The sequence below is a fragment of the Meles meles genome, chromosome 2, assembly GCF_922984935.1.
Source record: "Meles meles chromosome 2, mMelMel3.1 paternal haplotype, whole genome shotgun sequence".
Taxonomy (NCBI): Eukaryota; Metazoa; Chordata; class Mammalia; order Carnivora; family Mustelidae; genus Meles; species Meles meles.
In genome coordinates this window covers 92,435,355-92,456,816 of record NC_060067.1, presented here as the reverse complement: position 1 = coordinate 92,456,816, position 21,462 = coordinate 92,435,355, and the positions used below count along the sequence as shown (strand labels likewise).

Below are 21,462 nucleotides of genomic sequence, written 5' to 3'. Positions count from 1 at the left end.
TGGATATTTTGAGTCTGTTTCCTCAGTCTGTAATTTGGAAAGTAATATCTGTCTCTTAGGATTGTTGAAAGAATAAAATGAGAAAAAGTTAAAATAAATAAAATGAGAAATCCCAGGGGAGCCTGGGTGGCCCAGTGGGTTAAAGCCTCTGCCTCCGGCTCAGCTCATGATCCCAGGATCCTGGGATCGAGCCCCGCATCAGGCTCTCTGCTCAGTGGGGAGCCTGCTTCCTCCTCTCTCTTTGCCCCGCTCTGTCTGTCAAATAAATAAGTAAAATCTTAAAAAAAAAAAAAATGAAAAACACATATAAATCAAAGGACCACGGAATGCCTGGGTGGTTAAGCGTCTCCCTTCAGATCAGGTCATGATTCCACGGTCCTGGGATCGAGCCCCATATGAGATTCCCTGCTCAGCAGGGAGCCTGCTTCTCCCTCTGCCTCTGCCCATCCACCTGCCTGTGCTCTCTCTCTCTGACGAATAAATAAAATTAAAAAAAAAATCATAGCACCACACAGCATATGACAGACCATCAGAAAACATTTGATTCCATGCTCCGTAACCACAGAATATGCAGTGGGATAGGTGCTCAGGGACAAGAGCCCATGGGTGCTTGAGAAATGGAGAGGAGGCTCCACCTAGGAAATGACATTTTTGTTTGATCCTGAAGAGAAGTCAGTCCTGTGTCCAGTCACTTACTCAGCACATGTTTACAGAGCACTGTTATGTGCCAGGTATTATGCCAGCTGCTGGGGGCACAACAGTGCAGAAAACAGACAGTGCCGGACCTCATGGAGCTTATCTGCCAGAGGAGACAGACCAAAACCAAGCAAAAGGAAATACTAAGAATAAGCAGGGCAGTGGAGATGGAGAACCGTGACTTCCCCATGTATTCAGTTTTCTGCCAAGGGCACCAAGCTAACATAGCCCACAGCTCAGGCCAAACCAGGATGAGATGCCTTTCCTAATCAGCTCCTTTGTGTGTAACATGAAATCATGCAGGAAAGATCACTGGGTCCAGGGATTCACATTCCGGATCCAACATCCAGGTCTTGCTGATTCAATGACTCCTTTTTGGTGTGAACATTTTACTTTTCTTTTCTTTTCTTTTTTTTTTTAATTAAAGATGGGAATTGGGGTGCCTGGGTGGCTCAGTCCTTAAGCATCTGCCTTCAGTTCAAGTCATGATCCCAGGATCCTGGGAGGGAGCCCTGCATCACATCGAGCTCCCTGCTCAGCAGGAAGCCTGCTTCCCCCCTCCCACTCCTGCTGCTTGTGGTCCCTCTCCTGATGTGTCTCCCTCTGTCAAATAAATAAATAAAATCTTTTAAAAAAATTAGTAAGGATGGGAACTGCCTGACCTCTTCATCATCAGTGCCACTTGAGTGTACTTCTAGAGAAATTTTCATCAAACTTGAGCCTTCTGTCAAAGCTCGGAGATCCTTAAGATTGACGTGATTAGACTTTAGGAGACAGACAAGAAATGGAAAAGAAAGGGGTTGGAGAGGAAGAGAAAGAGAGAGATGCGTATTTGCCAATGGTATTTTGCATTGACCGGACGGTGCTTGGGCAGAACCACATGTGAAGCTCATGTAGCTTTAACATCTGCATTTATTGGGGAAAAGGCTGGTGTGACATCTGGCCTGTTATCAACCAAGAACCAAAGGACGAGAAGGACCAAGCCATGTAAGAAGTGAAGGGAAGAACATTCTAAGCAGAAATAACGTGTTTATTTGCTCTGAAGCAGGGAAGGGCAGGACTGAGCAAGTGAAAGAAGAGAATAAAAAGGGGGGAAGATAGCACTTAATAAAGTTCAACAATGAAGGATTCAAGAGAGTTCATGTGTAAAAAAGACAAAGAGTCACCGAAGAATCTGGCATGTTCTAAGAATCTGGGGAACTTCATTGCGGCTGCACTTGAGGCTGGAGGAAGGAGGGGAGGGAGGGAGAAGGGGGGCAGGAGATGGAGTTAGGAAGGTGGATGGGGTGATCGTGCAGGATCTCTCTTGTGTGATGTGAATATGTCTAGACCTAGTTCTGTTCATAAGCAAGACTGCACAGATTTGTACAAGGGAGTGTGGATGTAGGACTTGATTGTGGAGAATGGATTTATTTATTTATTTATTTAAAAAAGATTTTATTTCTTTATTTGTCAGAGAGAGACATAGCACAAGCAGGGGGAGAGGCAGGCTCCCAGCTGAGCAAAGAGCCCGATGCAGGACTTGATCCCAGGACCTCGGGATCATGACCTGAGTCAAAGGCAGTCGCTTAACCAACTGAGCCACCCAGGCATCCCTGAAGAATGGATTCAAAATGAAAAGATTGAAAAGGTGGCCGTCAAATGGCAGGCTACTAAAAAAGTCTGAGGAAGGACTGAAGTAAGGCAGTGGTGGGGAGGACCAGATTCAAGAGACAATCCGCGGTAGAAGCAACATCATATAAGATGTGGAGTTGAGGACATGGAAGTGTTGGGGTAACAGTGAGGCTTCCAGCTTGGGAGGCACACATTCCATTAGCCAGTGTCACATATAACATACAGCTTCTGGAAAACTCCCTTGCATGTTCATGAGAGCGAAAAGGGCAAAAGATGCCTTGCTATTACTACAAAATCGTCTTCACCTCACAGATCCTCTAAAAGGATATCAGGGACCTCCAAGGGTACTTGAACCATACTTTGAGATGTGCTGTTCTAGGCAGTTATCTGGGACTCCCTTCCCCATTCCTGACCTCTCTTTATGAACTGCTCACCTCCAGCAACCTCATAAATGCACGTGACCTGCAGTTATTTACTCTCTGACTTGTTCTGGCCTTTCGGTTTGGAACTCCTATATTGGAGCAACAACGCTTGCCTAAACTTCCAAGCCTGTCCTGAAGCCCTCCCACTGTTGGTGCTTCTTCACTGTCTTCCAAGTTTTAGATCCTTACTCCTCTGCATGGCTTCAACTTGTCTTGCTGCTCAGATCTGAGGCATCTTCTGTTGTTGAGAAGGATCTCTCATTCCGACCAGAGAAAGAGCATTCTCTGCTCTGGACCCCAGGTAGGTGGTCAGACAGAGATAGGTTCACCTTCTTAAGAAGACCACTGAAAGCCCAGGAGACATGAGAGTTAGCGGGAAGCCCGGGTTAATCCTTGAATAGGAAAGCAAATGAGAGAAGTATTTATTAATCTATTTGACACTGATTTACAAAATTCATTAAAGAAGGAAGAGACTAAAAGCAGGAAGCCAGATGCGTAATGTGGATATGCGTGTGTGTGTGTGTGTGTGTGTGCATGTGTGTGTGTGTGTGCTTTTTCAAAGGAAAAAGTCCTTTACCATGCGGAACTGAAACAGCAAAGCTGATAGTATGTGGGATTGACCATTGTTGAGAAATCCAGTTTTAGAGGATTGACATTTATTTGGAAACCTTTGCCTTCAGACAAATTACCTTGTTTTATGACCCTTCCTTGATTTAGTTTGATTTAAAATTCAGAGGAAAAAACCCTATTCCATTGGATCAAATTGTCAAGTGCAGCTTGTTAACATGTCTGCGTGAATTTCAAAGGTCTTCTAATAACTCAACACTCAGTTTGTGGATCCATCCTCTTACTGAATGCTTGTGTATGAGCCAACAACCTCCCTTCCTCCTCCATTTTGCTCTACCAGCATGATTCTCTTAGCATACAAAATTCTTAGCCTACAGACTCTCATGACATAGGTTTTCCCTTGCATAACCTACAGCTTAGTAAAGTGTTTCTAGACGTCTCTTTGAGAACCACACTTTTCTTCTCAATATATATAACATTATTTTTGCATTTGATATATTATTTTGAATCTTCCAGACTGGAGAAGAGTCTCAAGCGAATGTTTGTTTATATTCAGATGGGTTGAAAATGTATTCCATTAACAGATTTAATCCCTGGAATTCCAGTAATGGAAGCATAGAGTGATTTAACGCTACTCCTAGTCTTAGAACCCATCATGTTGGGCTAAAGCCTAACTGGCTGATCTATAGTCTCGTGCACTGTCCTTGAACTAATTAATAATCCCTTTATTCTTGTTGAACATTTGGTTCTTCTAGGAGGCCTCTGGCTCAGTCACTGCCACTATATTAGGCAATATTCTGGGGAGTAGTCTTATTCCTACAGATAATCTGCTCTCTTTCTCTGGAGCGAGGCCTTCTCAGACCACTGGGCCTGGCTGGTGATGCTTGAACTGCTCAGGGGATGAGGCAGACAGCAAAAAATACATCAATTTTAGCAGAAAACACTGACATCAGCGACAGCTGGAGCACCACAAAATCTATAAACACACTTGTTACTCATCTGCTGTCCCTGTTGGGCAAGCCAGGTATGTGGCCCACTTGAACATCTTGTAGAGGAGAGGTTTCCTAGGCAGGCTTCCTGACGGAACCTGAGATGAGAAGAATCAAATGAACTCGGCATTCAGAGCATTAAGTGGGTGATTAGCCTTGATTTGAAAGAGGAGACCTACCCCCTACATGGAATTTAAAGTGTTGAGGGAAGGAATGATATTGGATTGGATGGCTCAATGGAACTCTTGTTGATTCAACCTATGGACTGGGGGCTTAGAAGAGTTTGAGTGGTAGCTGGCTGCTGAGGTCTTCTTGAAGGCTGTTTAAGAGGTTCTGCATCTAGCATCCCTTCATCTAGAAAAACACAGAATATTTTATGAAAGGCAAAGCTAATTACAATGCAAATTTAGATCACATGACCATAAGCTTGGCAGGAAATGGTATGTAATTAACATTAACATGTTGGAAGTCCAAAGTTACAAATGCCAGGGATCGCAGAGCAAGATGTCTTCTGTTTATGGTTTTTGGTTATTTATTTTATTTAATTTGTCTTTTGTTTTCCTATCCAAATGCCTGCCCATACAAGAATGAGATTATCTGGCGGGGGAAATGTGATAACCCTAGGCCTTATGATTAAATTTTCTTGGACTTTAACCAAATAACTGTAGATCTCTGTTTGATAAATATTTTTATTTGCTTTTTTTAATCACTAATTAATAAAAGTGCACACAAACAAATGTGTTCTCATGATGTATTCAGTCTGTTCTTGCAGACTCCTCGAAGGTAAGGGCAAGGTTTTACTTCCAGCACAATTCTCCACAGTGTCCAAGGGCCATGAACACTCAGAGCTGCTGTCTCAGGGTCTAAATGTCCATCATTATTTTAGCTTTTACACAGGATGACCCCAGCCTATAGTTCTCATCTGTGAAGTTCTTTAAATAAACGTATTTGTAATGAGCCAAAGCCATTTCTTCAGAAGACAAAATTCAGACCAGTTAGTGTCTTAGGTATTTGAAGAGAAATATATAGCCCAATTTGGAGTTCTACATTGAGTTCCAAGCCCAACGTAATAATCACAGCAGCTACTGTTCACTATTTGTTGTGTACCTACTACTCTGATGAACATTTTATATACGTCATATAGAACAGTCATTCCTCTCAACAACCATGGTTATGACAGGCATCTTATTCCCATTTTATAGATGAGAAAACTAAAGGTCAGTGATTAAATAACCTGCTCAAAGTCACACAATTAGTAAGTGAAGGAGAAGTTATTTGAACATAGGTTTGTGTGATTCCAGAGGCCCTGCTTTTGAGGGGCAGTACAATGTGTGGTTGGAAGCTTTGCCTCTGAAGCCAGACTGGGTTTCAGTCGTTGCTCTGCCATGTGGTAACCGACGTCCCTGAGACCTGGGCCAAAGGACTGATTTTCTTCTCATTTGTTAACATGGGAGTTAGTAGTAAAACCCATCCTGTAGTGTTGTTTTGAGGATTAAATGTGTTCATATACAAACAACAGAACAGACCTTGACACGTAGAAGCATTATATAGTGTGTGCTGTTCACATCTAGTGTGTGCATTATTGTACCCACAGTCATGGCGGCCCCCACACACCTCAAATTCAGCACGTCCCAAACACATTCATCCTCTTATTTCCCCTAGACTTGCTTCCCTGGTTTGGCTGAGCAACTGTCATCCGCAGGTTTCCTGAGCTAGAAAACTTTATATTCAACTAGTATTTCGTTATTGATCTAAATCAGTTCCTAATTTCTGTCAAAGTCATCTGTAAATCCTTTATAACATGTCCCATCCTTCCCATTTCTGCATGAGTCACTGCCTCATCACCATTTGTTGTCTGGACCTTTGCTGTCCAATAGGGTAGCCACCAGCCGCGTGTGGCTATTTAACGCTTGCATTGTGGCTAATTTGAATTGAGATGCATTATACGTATAAAATACACAAGAGGGTTCAAAGACTTAGAACCAAAAAAATAATGTAACCTAGGGGCGCCTGGGTGGCTGAGTGGGTTAAGCTGCTGCCTTCGGCTTGGGTCATGGTCTTAGGGTCCTGGGATCGAGCCCCACATCGGGCTCTCTGCTCCGCGGGGAGCCTGCTTCCCCCTCTCTCTCTGTCTGCTGCTCTACTTGTGATCATTCTCTCTCTCTCTCTGTGTCAAATAAATAAATAAAATATTTTAAAAAAATAATGTAACCTATTTCATTAATGACTTTTTATGTTGTTTGCATGTTGAAAGAAAAATACTTTGGATATTTTGGAATATATATATACAGATTTTATTTATTTGAGAGAGAGCATGAGTGAGCACAAGCAGAGGCAGGGGTCGGGGGGTGGCGTTGTCAGAGGGTGAAGCAGGAGCCCAGTGTGGATCTTGATCCCAGAACCCTGGGATCATGACCTAAGCTGAAGGCAGATGTTTAACCAACTGAGTTTAACAAACTGAGTTAAACTCAGTTTAACCAACTGAGCCACCCAGGTGCCCCAAATATATATATTTAAATTAATTTTGCTTGTTTCTTTTTACGTTTTTACGCAGCTACTAGAAAATTTAAAATTATACATGTGGCTTACATTTGTTGTTCATATTATATTTTGTACTGACTAGTGCCGGTCTGGATGTTTCCAAATGCTTTCTTTTGTTATCTATCTATGTATCTAGTCATCTATGTAGCTAACCCTACTTTTTTCTGTCTTACCGTTCTCTATTCCCTTGTTCATAGTAATATTAAATACGTCTTCCTGAACACAAATCTGGTCCAGTCTCTTTTTATTTTTAATTTTTTAATAAACATATAATGTATTATTAGCCCCAGGGGTACAGGTCTGTGAATCGCCAGGTTTACATACTTCACAGCACTCACCATAGCACATTACCCTCCCTGGTCCAGTCTCTTTTTGTAATTAAAAGCCTTTGCTAACTTCAGTGGTCATCTACAATGGAAAGTCCAAACTGCATCTGGGGCATACCCCAACTTATTATCCTCTCTCCACCTGGCCAGCCTCATATCTTGCATGACTCTCTTCCTTGCACTTCACATTTTGGCAGTTCTGAACTGTATTTTGGTTCCCAGTTCATTTCATAACTCTTTGCCTCCGCACCCGTTTTCTCCTTTGTTGTGAATACTCTTCTTTCTGATTTTCTTGGTGAAGTTTTATTTATTTTCCAAAATCTAACTCAGAATATGACCTCCTCTAGGGAGGCTTCCCAGCAAGGTTCATTGTCCCCTCTTTTACAATACTCTTGTCCTTTGTAAATACTTTTATTATTTCCTTTCCACTTGTATAGCTTATTTTTGTATCTGTCACCCCCTGCTAACCTGAGTCTATAGAGAAGCATGATGTCTTACTCATTTCTATTTTGCATTTAAAAAATAGTGACTGAATAAAACAAAACTAAACTAAGCTAAACTAAAATAAAACAACCTGCTCTCAAAAGGAGGGTTGCACTTCTGCAAGACAAAAATAACACAAGTGCTTTGTGTGTGTGGGAGAGAAGTCAATAAATATCTATTTGTGGGAAGAGAAGTCAATTAATTTTGACTGAAATTTGAAAGAAGGTATGATGAGGTAAGACAAATTTTACTGACTGACTGAGGGAAGGTCTTTCAGAGGTGGCCTTTTATAAATTTTATAAATTTAAAGACAGTCTAGGGCCTGACTCTCGGTTATGCAGCTTCTATAGCAATCTTGTCATTATTCAGACAGTAACCCAATCTGGGGATACTAACTCTTGCTACCTGAAGACAGAGAAGACTAAGGGTAAGCTAGAATTTTAATTCCTTCCTTTAGAGAGAGGGAAAAAACATAATGACAAGAAGACCGACCACTTGCATCTTCTGGCCAGGGCCTGTCTTCCCTTAGAAACCAAATGATTATGTAAATCCAGAATTTGTGAGTGTGGAATCACAACAGAGTATGTAAGCTGAAGGCTTCAGTGGCAGGTGCCTGCCCTCCTCCCCACCACGGTTGGAAAGCCCCTGATACTGGGCACGTCAAGCCCTTGGTCTGGAGACCTTCTCTTCGGGGCAGTACTTTGACAGGCACTGCTTTGTCTCTTACCCTTTTCTAATTTCTAATTCTGGACAACTCATTCAGAAAGACACATTCTTGCTTTTGATATGGTAATACCTTCCATTAGGCTGCTCTGGATAATGCTCAGTCCATTTATCTAAAGTTACTTTGAAAATTCTGTTCTCATCCATTACTGTTGACCTCAGAGTTAACTCTCACATACAACCCCCTTTCCTTATTTCCAAGATGTTAGATGTCCTTGATTCCTGCCACAGGGCATTTGCTGGGGATGGGGGAGGGGGGAGGCACGGAGGAAGAAGAGGAAAGAGACTTCCTGGAGGAGATGTGAAGATTCAGGGCAGGGTGGGGTGGGGCATTGGCATGGAGTTTGGAAAGCCCAGAGTTCTGCGTTGGGAGTCATCTAGGACTTGGTTAATAATTGTTCTTGCTTGCTTATCACATTTTTATGAAAGTATATATCAGTTAATTGAGGAAAATTACAAGGTCCTGAACTTGGCCCTGAATGTACATACTCACCTCACCAACTTGGTCATATTCTAAACTTTGCGGCCTTTGTGCTCTTCAAAAGTATGAATGTGGTAGGTTGCTGACAGATGAAGCATTCGCTGTTTGTGCTGTAATGACTCTAAGTGGCCAAGCACATTTTAAAGGCAAAATATGTCCTTTTTGGTGAACCAAGAAAAGAGAATCATTTTATCTTGTATACTTAGATATCATCCTATATATTTGGCAAATGAGAAAACCATTCATGAAAAGACTTTTAGAAATTGTAATTCTTGCTTCTTAGCATATAGAGGACTTTAGTGAACAGAGTTTGAACAAAAAAACAAGCTTATATATCTATTAGTTGCTATCCTGTTTTGAATGTCGTGACGTGTTAGTGCCTGGTTCAAAATTTACATAGGAAGGAACTTTGGCGTGAGAGTCAAGTATCCTTGGGGCTGCTTTAGTCCTAGCTGTGTCATTGCTTATGCAACCTTGAACAGGGTTCTTAACCTCTCTGGTCTTAGTGGCTCTCTGTGCAAAAAGCAGAGGACAGGTTGTGTTAATTTCTTCAATCTCTCACAACTCTACAACTCGGGGGATTTGTGAAGTATTATTCCCATAAGTGGGTTAAAGCCTGAGATTTTAAACTTTTTCTTTCCTCCCTCCCTCCTTCCTTCTTTCCTCCCTTTCTGTCTTATAACAGGGTATGAGGAGGACATATTCTAGTTGAAATAATGGGTTCCTGAAATATCCAACGCTCACTGAAAGTGTGATCTTAGGCAAGTGACTTCACATCTCAGAGACTTAGTTTCTTCTTCTGCAAAATGGACTTAATAACTCCTTGCCTCTCAGGGCTGTCGTGAGGATTAGAGATAGTGTGTACATAGTAAATGGTTTAGCTGTGGTTCTTGTTATTACTAATTGACTGTGTCAAATGATAAGGAGATTAAAATGAGGTTCCTGTTTTCATGAAGATGCAATTTAGGAGTGCAGATATCATGTTTTCTAACAATTAAAATATAAGTTATAAAGTGCCACAGGAGAAACTCAAAGTGATTTTAATGAGTTCATACACTGCAAACATTTCTCTCTGGAGGGCAAAGGGGGATAATGAAAGGAAGAGCTTCGGGGAGAACAGCCATTTAATATGGAATCTGAAGGGGAAATCATATTTCAAGACAGGATGAACATTCTGGGAAATACAGGATGGATTCTAAACACAGAGAATTTTCTTTTAATCTACTACTCTCTTCAAGTTTGCACTGTTGCCTGACATTTATGAAAGGTTTTCAAGTAGAGATGTTAAATACCAACATGTTCTGGCCCAAGAAGTTGTATTTTCTCTGGAGGATCTGGCAAAGGAAAAGTGAAAGAGCTTTGGAAATGGCTCCTTAAACAGAAAGGAATTTCAAAATATGGGTCTATTTGGGGAAAAAGCAAGGCTTTTTTAATAAGCAAATGGAAATGAACTGGCTGCAGGTCACAAGAGAGCTGCCAGTTATCACTCCATCAATCTTTCCTCCCAGGTAGCAATGTTTGGTGATTTAATGAGGTGATAAGGAGCAAGAAACTGACACATGCAGAGCTGTAGTCAGAAGAAGGGGATATCAGAGAAGGTCATTCCCATTTGAACATTTCTTTGTTTTTAATGTTAAAGAACTTGCTAATAGGTGAGAACCCCAGAGTTAGTGTTAATACTGAGTTTTCTCCCTTCTTTGCCATGTTTAAGAAGAGGAAGACTTCTTGATGACTGCCATATAAATAGGAGACTGCAGAAGACACACATACACAGAAACACACACACACACACACACATACACACACAGGTAATGCAACACCCAGGGATCACCACCCTGGATTAATAAAATAGCACAAGCTCATACTTGTTCACATTACACAAGGTTCCCTTCTCGGCACTGTGGTGTGGTGCTGAAATGTTGTTTAAAAATTTGTGCTGCTGCCTTCATACCATGGCCATATTTTGGAGCCTATGACTTCATCATGGTCTGAGTTGCCAGGGCTGGATTCCAGGAGAAAGGGGAAGGGAGGTAGACAGGAGGGACAGGAAGCAAAATAGGCAGGTTGAACGAATTAAACATTTAATTCCACTTTTTAGAATTCAGTTCTATCATTTGCACAGAAGGTCTGTGTCTTGTGCTTTCTCCTTCTTTCTACCCCTCCCTCCTTCCATTTTTTTTTTTACCTTTGACTATTTTCCTTATTTTCAAATTACACACTTATTTGTATCCTTCCTTCCTTCCTCCTTCCCTCCCTCCTTCCCTCCCTACATCTCTTCCTCCCTCCCTCCTTTCCTTCCTTGTAAATGTTACCCATTGACTTACCAAAATGGAAGCTGAAGCTATAGTTCTGCTGTCCCTCCCTACTCCAACCCCAAGCTCACATAATTCCCCTTGGCCCCTACTCCACCCTTCCAGTATAATTATATCATATTTTGTCTGGATCAGTATACAATGCTTAGATTATAAAGCTCAGCTCTATACTGCACTTACTTTTTCCTCTCTTACTCAAATGTTTCTCTCCTTAGAATTAACAGCTGTCTTTCCTTTTTAGTGTTCTGTTTGTCCCCAAACTCTTCATCAAACAATTCATCCCCAAACTCAGTCTATCTGTCTAAATAATTCTTCTGATATTTTAAGTCACATCAAGAACTCTATCAATATCATCTGTTTGGGACGCTAGAGTCTCCTGACCTGCTCTAATTTGGACTGTACCTCTCTTTATAAGGTGCATGTCTGTTTCCTGGAATCTTTCTTGTAATCATCCTGGGGATTTCTCTTTTCCTCTATCTTGAGCTGATCCCTACTTCCTAGATCCCACATCTCCTTTTTCTCTTGGTCTTCCTCATTTTTATGTCACCCTTCGTCCAGTTGCTCCCTAAGAAAGGTGATGAGAGCTAAGTTTTCTGCGACCTAGACTACTGATGGTATCTTTATTCTGTCCTTATACTTAATTGATAATTTCTCTGGGAATAGCATGTTAGACTGGAAAAACCTTCTCGGAATTCTGATATTAGTCTGTGCTTCAGTGTTGCTATTGAGAAGTCCAAAGCAATTCTAAAACAAAACAAAAACAAAAAGAAAAACAAACAAACAAACAAAAAACCACCCAAAGCAATTCTGATTCTTGATCCCTTCTTTCTATATGTTAACTTTTCCTTCTGGAAACTTGAAAGTTCTTTTTGTGAAATTCATGATGATGTGCCTTGGTTTGTATATATTTTATTCTAGAATATGGGCCCTTCAATTTTAGGATGTTTTCTTGAATTACTTATTTGATGATTTATTTCTTTTGTCTTCTCACCTGAAATTTCTGTTATTCAAACATTGGATCATTTGTATCCATGCTTGAATTTTTTAAACTTTTCCCTTCTATTCTCATCTCTTTATCTCAATATTCAAACCTGTTAGTTTCTAGGAGATTCTAGAATATTTCCTCAACATCATCTTCTAAACTCTGTTGAGCTATTCATTTCTGCTGAGATATTTTTAACCTCTGAGAATCTTTCTCATTCTTTTCTATATCCTTCTGCTTCATGAATTTCATGTCACTCTGAAGGTATTAGTGACAATGTCTTTTGGTGTATTCCTCTCCCAGCAGTTTTTACGTTTGCTTTTTGCGTATTTTGGCCTGTCTTTTACAGCAGAAGATTTTTTTTGGGGGGGAGGGTTATAGAAGTTTTCCTTTAGATTAGTAGATAGATTTCCTTGGCTATCTGCTTACTGTAGAGTGATCACACTGAGACGTTTCTTGGTGAAGCACTAGTATCTCTATTTTTATTAATTAGCTAATCAGAATCCTTCAGTCTCCTTCCAAAAAGGTATGAAGTCCAGCTGCCAGAGTTCTGGGAGCCAAGACTTGGGGAAGGGGGGTTGTCTCAGTATCCAGTAGTTTACTCTTTCACTTAAGTCCTTCTTTTAAATATGGCGCATCCACCTTCAACTGTGCCTGGTGTCCTATAGGGCTAATAGAGGACATTTGCTTGGCTGAGTGGGATTAGGAAATGGTATTAGGGGGTTTTAATGTCTTCTTAATCTTCCTGTTTTAGTCTTTACCATCATCCTTACTTCAAAAGGGAGCTATTCCCACAAATTCCTGAGTCTTGAGGGAGTTCTACAGAGCACATTGTGTTGCTTTTTGTTTTTTTTCCTTTCCTGACATGGGAACTTTGTAGGAACAGCTAAAAATTACCTTTGTTTTTTATAACAGAGGAAAGTTTTAAAATGGCAAATAAGTATCTACTTTGGGAAAACAATATGGGCAAATAGCATTACTGGGAACCTCTAAACAATTATTTTGAAATAGCATTAACACCAAGCTTGGAACGTTTAGCAACCATGACTATTATGTTCTGCAAAGAGAATAGATGGTTTGATAGTAAAAAGGAAATGCATGGGCCCACAGTATGTCTGTGGAGAGAAGCTAGGGTGTCCTCCGAGCTTTAGGCAGAGGCCCTAGGGTGCCAAAAAGGCAAAGATGTCACCTTCCCTAGCAAGAAGAAGATGTGAGTGAGGGAAAGGGGAAGCAACAACCTACCCAGGCCACACTCACCCTGACACCATAAGCAATAAACAATACAAAACTTCTTAAAGATAAGCCTGAACCTGATGGTGTGAAAGTTGATGTCCTAACCGTTGTCCTTTTTACACTTTATAATATATGAAGACAAAAGGAGATTTTGATGAAGAACTTATTCAAGATGGAGTCAGAGTGTTTATCCAAAGGAGACACAACTAACGCTCTTAGGAACAGAAGGTCTTTTACTAGAATACAAATTATCCAGTAAATTTATTTTAATAAATCAAACATCAAAGAAAATTAATGCAGGAGCGTCAAATTATATTTCTTCTAATCGCATTCTTTCCCATTTTGATACGGATTTCAAATTTTTTAACACTAATTTTGGGGAACAGACAGAACATCTGGTTTATACACTTAAATTCCAACAACATCATCTCATACTTTTGCTTTTGTTTCAAGGAATAGTAACATGTCAAATGTAAATGTGCTAATAAAAGAATCTGTGAGATATAGAACCAGGCACAAGAAGCCATTCTTTACACACTTGAAAATGACAAGCAAATTGAGTCCGTCAACTATAATTATAGTCCATGGAAAATTTGTAAGACACCATTATTAGAGAGAGAGAATAGGGAAGGGGATGGGGAGGGATGAACAAATAAATGAAACAACGTGACTTACTTGTTGGTGGATTACATCACTTCTTATGGGTAGGTGCCCCTCTCACTATGGGTCCTGGTAATTATCTGTGGTTATCATGGCATGTCAGAAAACTAGCCTTTTAAGAGGGAGATCCAGTTGCCAAGTTCTTCCTAGTCTCCGGGGCTAACCTGGAAGACAAGTCTAGAACAGCATCTGCTGCTGGACACACTTAGTAGTTGGTAGATGAATGTATGTCTTCAGGAGTGAGGTGAAATGAGCTGCGGAAACTTGCAAGCACATTGGTCTAATTTTCATTGGCTTTTTATTTCTGTGTAAAGCAAACTCTGAATGAAAGAAATCATATCTTAGCCAATATAAATGAGATTAAATGGTGACAGAGATTATGTTGTGGTATTGTGAATGATGGGTACCAACCCATCATTTGAAAATATTTGATGTTTCCTTTGAAATCCAAATTGTTTCATAAGAAGAGGAGAGAACTCAGTATTTCATAAAATTTCTTTTACAATTTGTAAATTAGGAAAGTCTTTGTCTCAAAAAATTAATACAGTTTATTTTTTTCCTTTAAATTATAATTCATATAGGCTGTTACACAGTTTGCTTGAGTCATCTCAAATATTTCTATACTGAACTTTAATTCATTAAATTACTTTAATATATTTATCTGCCACTTGACTATTCCATTTCCTCCAAATATTATGCACAACTAATGTAATTAATGTGGAGACAATTTTTCCTATAAAACAAGCACTTGGTAATTCCATTTCTTTGCTTCAGATTTATGTCCTAATAGAGAGGAAATTGAAATTTCTTCATATTTAGTTTCAAATGAAAATCAAGAACACGTGGAAATCCATCATCTTTAGCATGTTAGATTTTGTGACCGGCTAGAGAATAAACATCGTAGTTAGGGTAAGGCAGAATTTGAACTTGTTGTGTCATATTTGCATTGTACATTTAGCACAAGTATTGTCAAATGGTACTTGGAGTTTTTGTATGGCTGGAGGCTACATAAGATATTTTTGAAGAACTAGTTATTTGTCTCCATGAACTTCATATGGATAAAATTTAGCTAATGGTGCCTCCATGTAAGCAGTCTTTAGCAGCACTCTGGCTCACATTATATTTACTACTTCTAATCCAGAGAGTCTTGCTTTGGAACATCTTTGTTTTCAGAATAATAAAAGTTGTATACTTAAAAGAATTTGCCAAAAAAATCTCATAATCATGATCACAAACTCATCTTCTAGTCTCCCTGAAAAGTATCATTATTTGAAGTTTAATGGAGTTTTTTCTTAAGATTTTATTCATTTCTTTGAGAATGAGCAAGAGAGCGAGAGAGTGAGCACGAGCTGGGGAGGAACAGAGGGAGAGGGAGAAGCAGACTCCCCACTGAGCAGGGAGCCTGATGCAGGACTCAATCCCAGGACCCCAAGATCATGACCTGAGCTGAAGGCAGAAGCTTAACCAACTGAGCCACACAGGCACCCCAAAGCTTAATAGAGTTAATGAGATGGTCCTCAAAAGAAAGTTCCTCAGTACAGATCTGCCTGTTTGTCATACACACACACACACACACACACACACACACACACGAAATGTTGCCCCCTCCCCACATATTTCCCTACAGCATTTTATAGAAAATAACATCTGCTTCAGGGGCCCCCGTGAAGCCTGTTAAAAATGCAGATACACACATCCCAGCCTCTGAGATTTGGTTTCCATGGAGGATAGGGAGGGAATAAAAATTGGGTTTCTGCATTTTGAAAGTCCTACCCAGAGATCTGATGTTCACCAAAGCTTACAAACACTAGTCTAGCAAGCCATTACTGGTTGATGAGCCTTCAGTACAGCATGTCACCAACCCTAACATGTGTATGAATCATGGATGATCTTGTTAAATGCAATTGATCCATCTGGGTTGGGAGCTGTAATTCAATGATTCTAACAAGTTCTGGGATGATCCCATTGCTACTGGTCTGGGAACCTCACTTTGAATTGCAAAGATGAGACTTTTATAGCCCTTTTGTAGGCAAGCTAACAGGCGTTTGTTTTGAAGTATTCTAGGAGATACTATAGCATTGATTGGAGGCCACATTGTGTTGTGAAAGGATAATCCCTACAACAGCACTCCCTGAGCACTTGCTGTGTCCTAGGTGCTATGTCTGGGTATCTCAGATCTCCCTTGCCCCTTATCATAAGGCTAAACTTTATTTGTCCTTCAGGAAACCTTGCCTCCTCCAAGAATCCTTTGTCAGTACCACCCTGGGTGTGCTCTCATTACATACTCTGTTGACTTGAATGATAGCAGTTACGTGGGGCTACAGTTACCTACAAAAAAAATTTTTTTTAAAGATGTATATATTTATTTTAGAGAGGGAGAGAGAGTGTGGCGAGAGGGGCGGAGGGAGAAAATCTTCAGGCAGACTCCCCTCTGAGCACAGAGCCAAGGCAGGGCTTGATCCCACAACCCCTGAAACCAAGTGTCAAGACGCTCAACCGACTGAGCCACCCAGGCGCAGGAAGAATATAAAGCTATTGCAGTCAGTATTCATTACTGACTTCAGACCACAGAGCACTGTCAGTCTCAGAAAACACAATCAGTAAATAGGTAGCATAATTACCTACTTAACTAATTAACCAGTCGAGGTAACAAAAACAAAGCTCCGACTCCATTTTCTTACATAAACTCAAGAAAGACCTCTGGCTAGGTGAAGAGAGTATCTGAGGGCTCTTGCTTGTCCTGGCTGGCTCTGGCCCAAGACTTTTTGGCAAGATGGCGACATTCACCTAGGCTCTCCTCAATCAGAAATAAATAGGAGAAGAATTAGTCAATCACAGCAGGGGCATGACTGGCTCTAAAATGCTTGAACAGAACACTTACGTGGACACACAGAGCACGTGGCATGACCCCCGATTTCCCTTCTTGAAGTAGGGGATTTGGAAAACACTCCCCCAGCCCCGGCGCACTCCCCCGGACCTGCCAAGGCAGACGGAGCACATCTGAGCGGCGGAGGCACCTGCCGCATTGCCTCAGCTCTGGCACCTCGGGCTGCCTCTGCTCATGTGCTTTTCTCCATAAATTGCAGCCGAGCCCATACTTAGGAAAGGTTTAGGTTTTACTGATTGCCTTGTGACTTTACCTCTTCTGGGGCCAGAGAGATGATGGCGAAATGGAGTGATTGGCAGGAGCAGCTGCAGAGTTGCTTTATGGAGTCTAGATGGACCATTTCCTCTGTGGGGGAAAGCTCCGTCCTCGCTGATGTGCTGGATTCGATAGGATGGCTTCATTTCCCCCCAGTCCACCGGGAACTCCCTATTTCTCGCTGGAGACATTTGTTGTAATCTCATACCTGAAAGAGACTAGAAAGTACAAAGTACATAATAGGTTTGGAAGTGACTGTTGGCCCTAGTACTGAGGGAAATGAGACAGATAAGGGAGTAAAATTCAGCTTCCTTATATTGTCATTTATTAGGCACACTTGCTGTGTGCAAGACATGCTTGGGGTTGTAAACATTACAAGGATCTTTGTATTACGATCACAGTGCTCAATGAATTTCACCTAGCCGCTAGTTTGGAAACTGGATGAGGGTTATTTCCAATGCAGTTCTAGGGCAGTGAAGCCCTTGTCCTTCCCTCTGTCTCTCCTCCCACAGACAGTAGACTTTGAATCTCTAGAACTGGGCCAAACAATGAGCTTCTTCATTTCCTTAGGTCAACAGAGTTGCCTTTAGTCAAAATTCACAGTTGGTTTCAGGTGTGCTCTCTCTGTGCAAGGTTTTCAAAAGGTATCCTCTCCTGGTTTCTGTCCGCCTTTTCCTCCCTGGGCTGTTTGCCCTTGCATTGCCTTTGATGGAATTTCCTCCTCTCCAGCTCAGAGACCCAGGATGCCGAAGATGGATATCACATATGTCTGTCCCTTTAGATCAGTAGCTATCAAAGTGTAGTCTGCAGGCCTCCGGGGGGCTCTGAGATACTTTCAGGGGAGCCCTGAGTTCAAATTGACTTTCATAATAACAATAAGGTTGTTGCTTGTCTTTTGCATTGTGTTGACATTTGCACCAATGATGCAAAAAGCCAAGGTGGGTGAAGCCACTCACAGCTTAGCATTCAGGGCCGTGACTCTGACCTGTACTAGGAGTCATTATATTCCTCAATGTCACCAGGTGATGTAAGAAATAAGATTCTGTTGCGTATAAGGATATTCTTGATAAGACAGTAAAAGCTTGCATTTTTTTTTAAGATTATATTTATTTATTTATTTATTTAGAGTGTGAGTGCGGGGAGGGGAAGCAGGTGAGAGAGAATCCCAAGCAGACCCCACGCTGAGCCCCGACACGGGGCTCAACCTCAAGACCCAGGATCATGACCTGAGATCATGACCTGAGCCAAAATGAAGAGTTGGACACTTAACCGACTAAGCCATCCCAATACCCCAAAGCTTGCATTTTATTGTCTTGAGCACACATCTTTTTAATATTCTATGTGACAAAATGAAAATACACATAAAGCACTGTGAATACTGAAGAACAATGTTTGTCCTGAGGAAGCACTTGGACAGTCCTTTCAGTTGCAAGCTTTATTAGCCATTTTTCTCTTGAACACCATTTTTACTCTAAAGAATAACTCACAGACCTACTGCGGTTAATCAGACTGGGTATTCAGTAGGTACCTTCTAAAAAAGGAGCAAAATGAACCTGTAACTTCAAGGAAACACTGCCAATGTTTGTACTTTCAAGGGAAAATGAAGTTTCATCTGCCACTGTGAATTTGACAGCTTTTCAATACTTAAAGACCTCTCTGATAAGAACAGTGATGCTATGAAGGAGGGTGATTTTGCATATTTGTATAATGAAGTGTGTCAACATTTGGAAGATAACTCAGTGAAACCGTATTTTCCAAATGACAATGTGTGGTTAACAGAATCATGAGTGGGTAAAAAGTCCATTCAAAGCGCAAAATACAGCAATGGATTTTAGTGTAACCAAGTATGGAAAGTTCATTGCTATGTTTTAATTTCACATTGCAACTTTAGAAACTACCAGTTGTTGAATTTGATGTAGTATCAAAGAAAAATACCCAAAATTATCAAAAAGCTATAGAAATACTCTTCCTTTTTCACACTACATGTGTACATACGTATACATACATGTATCTGTGTGAGGCTAGATCTTCATACACTTCAGTCAACACAACATAATACAACTGAACGAAGAAGCACATACGAGACTCCAGCTGTCTTCTGTTAAGCTCAGATACTAAAGAGATTTACAGAAATGGAAAACAATGTCACTATTCTCACTGAATTATCTGAGTGTTAAAAAGCATGGATATTTTTCATAAAAACATATTGCTTACGTTAACAGGCCAGTTATTATATGTTATAATTAACTAATGAACACAGTTTGTTAAGTGTCTCACTTTTTATTTCTAACATGATAAATATCAACAGAACCCCTAAGAACAAAATATTTTTAAGGTTTGCTATCATTTATTAGATTGCAAATGGGTCCTAAGACCAAAAGGTTTGAGAATTGTTGCTCTAGGTCACATACTCTTAAATACTGATGCCGGGCTAAAGGAAATTCCAGTTAAACCAAAGCTCTGAAGGTCATCATTTAACCCGGGCCCTTCACTTGAAAGGGCACAGTCCTTGATTAACTTCCCCTTGCTTCTGCATCAGCTAGCTTTTCCTTTTTGCAGCCAGATGGCTCAGAGTGTCCTGTGGCTGGGGTGGTGGCAAGTATTCCAATTATGTGAAGACAGTATTAGCATTGTCTTTTACCCCACTTTCCTACTGAAGTAAACGTTCAGTGCAATCAGTGACTTTCTTGGATTACTATGCAAAATATTTATAAATTTGTACTGTTCACAGTTCTTTAATTAAAACCTCCTCAACAATTTTACACGATTCTTTCCAAAAATGGAAGCACCATGATGTCTTATATCTATGTATTCATGTATGTGTAATGTGTGTGTGTATTGCAGTTCAACAATGCATAGAATTAGCAATCTAGAGGGGATTCCTTTGTTGTGCTGAAAGGAAAACGAGTCCCTGAGACCCTAAATGCCTTGTGGAATGATTTGGTTGCTTAATTAAGGTACCATCTCCTGTTTGCTACTAGAGCAAAATAATAGAATTTATACATTTTTTAAAAATCTGTACCCTTGTCATGAGGAGGACATTTTTCATGTAACGTCTGCCTTCTTTATTTGTAGTTTTATGTATTTGCAACCTGAAGGAAAAACTGCTTTATCTAGTTTAGTCAAATCTAGTAAAACTGCAGAGGGCTGTAGAGCTGTGGAGAAACAGGGCATTCCCAAAAGATACATTTTCTGGATATGTGAGACGTACTCAGTGTCTAAAACTAAACCATTTCAGTAAAAACACCAATACAAGAAAAGTATTTAGGACCTCAGATTATGAACTCTAATCCGGTACCTAATGAGGCGATGCCTCAGATCCAGTTAAGCCTTTAAATAGCAGATCTTTTTTTTTTTTTAAAGATTTTATTTATTTATTTGACAGACAGAGACCACATGTAGGCGGAGAGGCAGGCAGAGAGAGAGGAGGAAGCAGGCTCTCTGCCGAGCAGAGAGCCCGATGCAGGGCTCGATCCCAGGACCCTGGGATCATGACCTGAGCCGAAGGCAGAGGCTTTAACCCACTGAGCCACCCAGGCGCCCCTAATAGCAGATCTTTTGTTTTAGCTATTTGGGATGGTATTCTCTAAAAGGTATGTTTTTCTGCATCTCGTCAATCTAGTAAAGATGACTTGAACATTTTAAATGACTTGAGATTACTATTACTAATGTCCACTCTTTTACTCAAATACAATAGAGGCATCCAGTCCCATTGAGCATGTGAGAGTTTTTGCACCTTCTTTAAATGATCCTGTATTTGGAGTCTTTTTTTTTTTTAAGATTTTGATGTGTTTTTTTGGTTTTTACCTTCTTGCTTTGGCATTTTATTAACTATAGCATCTACCTTTATGCAGGGTATGTGTTTGTCTCTCCACTTCTAATTTTCTGTAAACCAAATGAAAAACCTTACTAGATATGTATAAACTTGATGGGGCGCCTGGGTGGCTCAGTGGGTAAAGCCTCTGCTTTCGGCTCAGGTTATGATCTCAGGGTCCTGGGATTGAGACCCACATCGGGCTCTCTGTTCTGCAGGGAGCCTGCTTCCCTCTCACTCTGCCTGCCTCTCTGCCTACTTGTGATCTCTGTCAGTCAAATAAATAAATAAAATCTTAAAAAAAAAGAAAGAAAAGAAATGTATAAACTTGAACAAATAGAGTGAGAAAGGGCCCCAGACACGTACAGTGATGCACAGAAGTCTTAATGAGCTTTATTTATTACTGTATTTTGACCACTTAAAAGACTGTTGAGCTTACTTATAGGTTTTTTTTTTTTTAAGATTTTATTTATTTAT

The 21,462-nt window shown here is 40.5% G+C and overlaps 1 protein-coding gene and 1 long non-coding RNA gene across 5 annotated transcripts in view; one reads left to right on the top strand and one right to left on the bottom strand.

The window, feature by feature from the left end:
- The window catches only part of SYNPO2 (synaptopodin 2), a 178,476-nt gene that overhangs the window by 110,714 nt on the left and 46,300 nt on the right, over window positions 1-21,462 (top strand). The gene's annotated exons all lie outside the window — the stretch shown is intronic.
- On the bottom strand, window positions 1,295-17,363 carry LOC123934534. Of its 2 annotated transcripts, XR_006816822.1 has the most exons (4): window positions 17,170-17,363; window positions 16,911-17,006; window positions 14,045-14,193; window positions 1,295-3,124 (listed from the first exon to the last, which is right to left on the bottom strand). It is a non-coding gene; the product is annotated as an uncharacterized LOC123934534 (long non-coding RNA). The 2 variants fall into 2 exon arrangements; XR_006816821.1 differs by lacking the exon at window positions 1,295-3,124 and having other exon boundaries at window positions 12,901-14,193.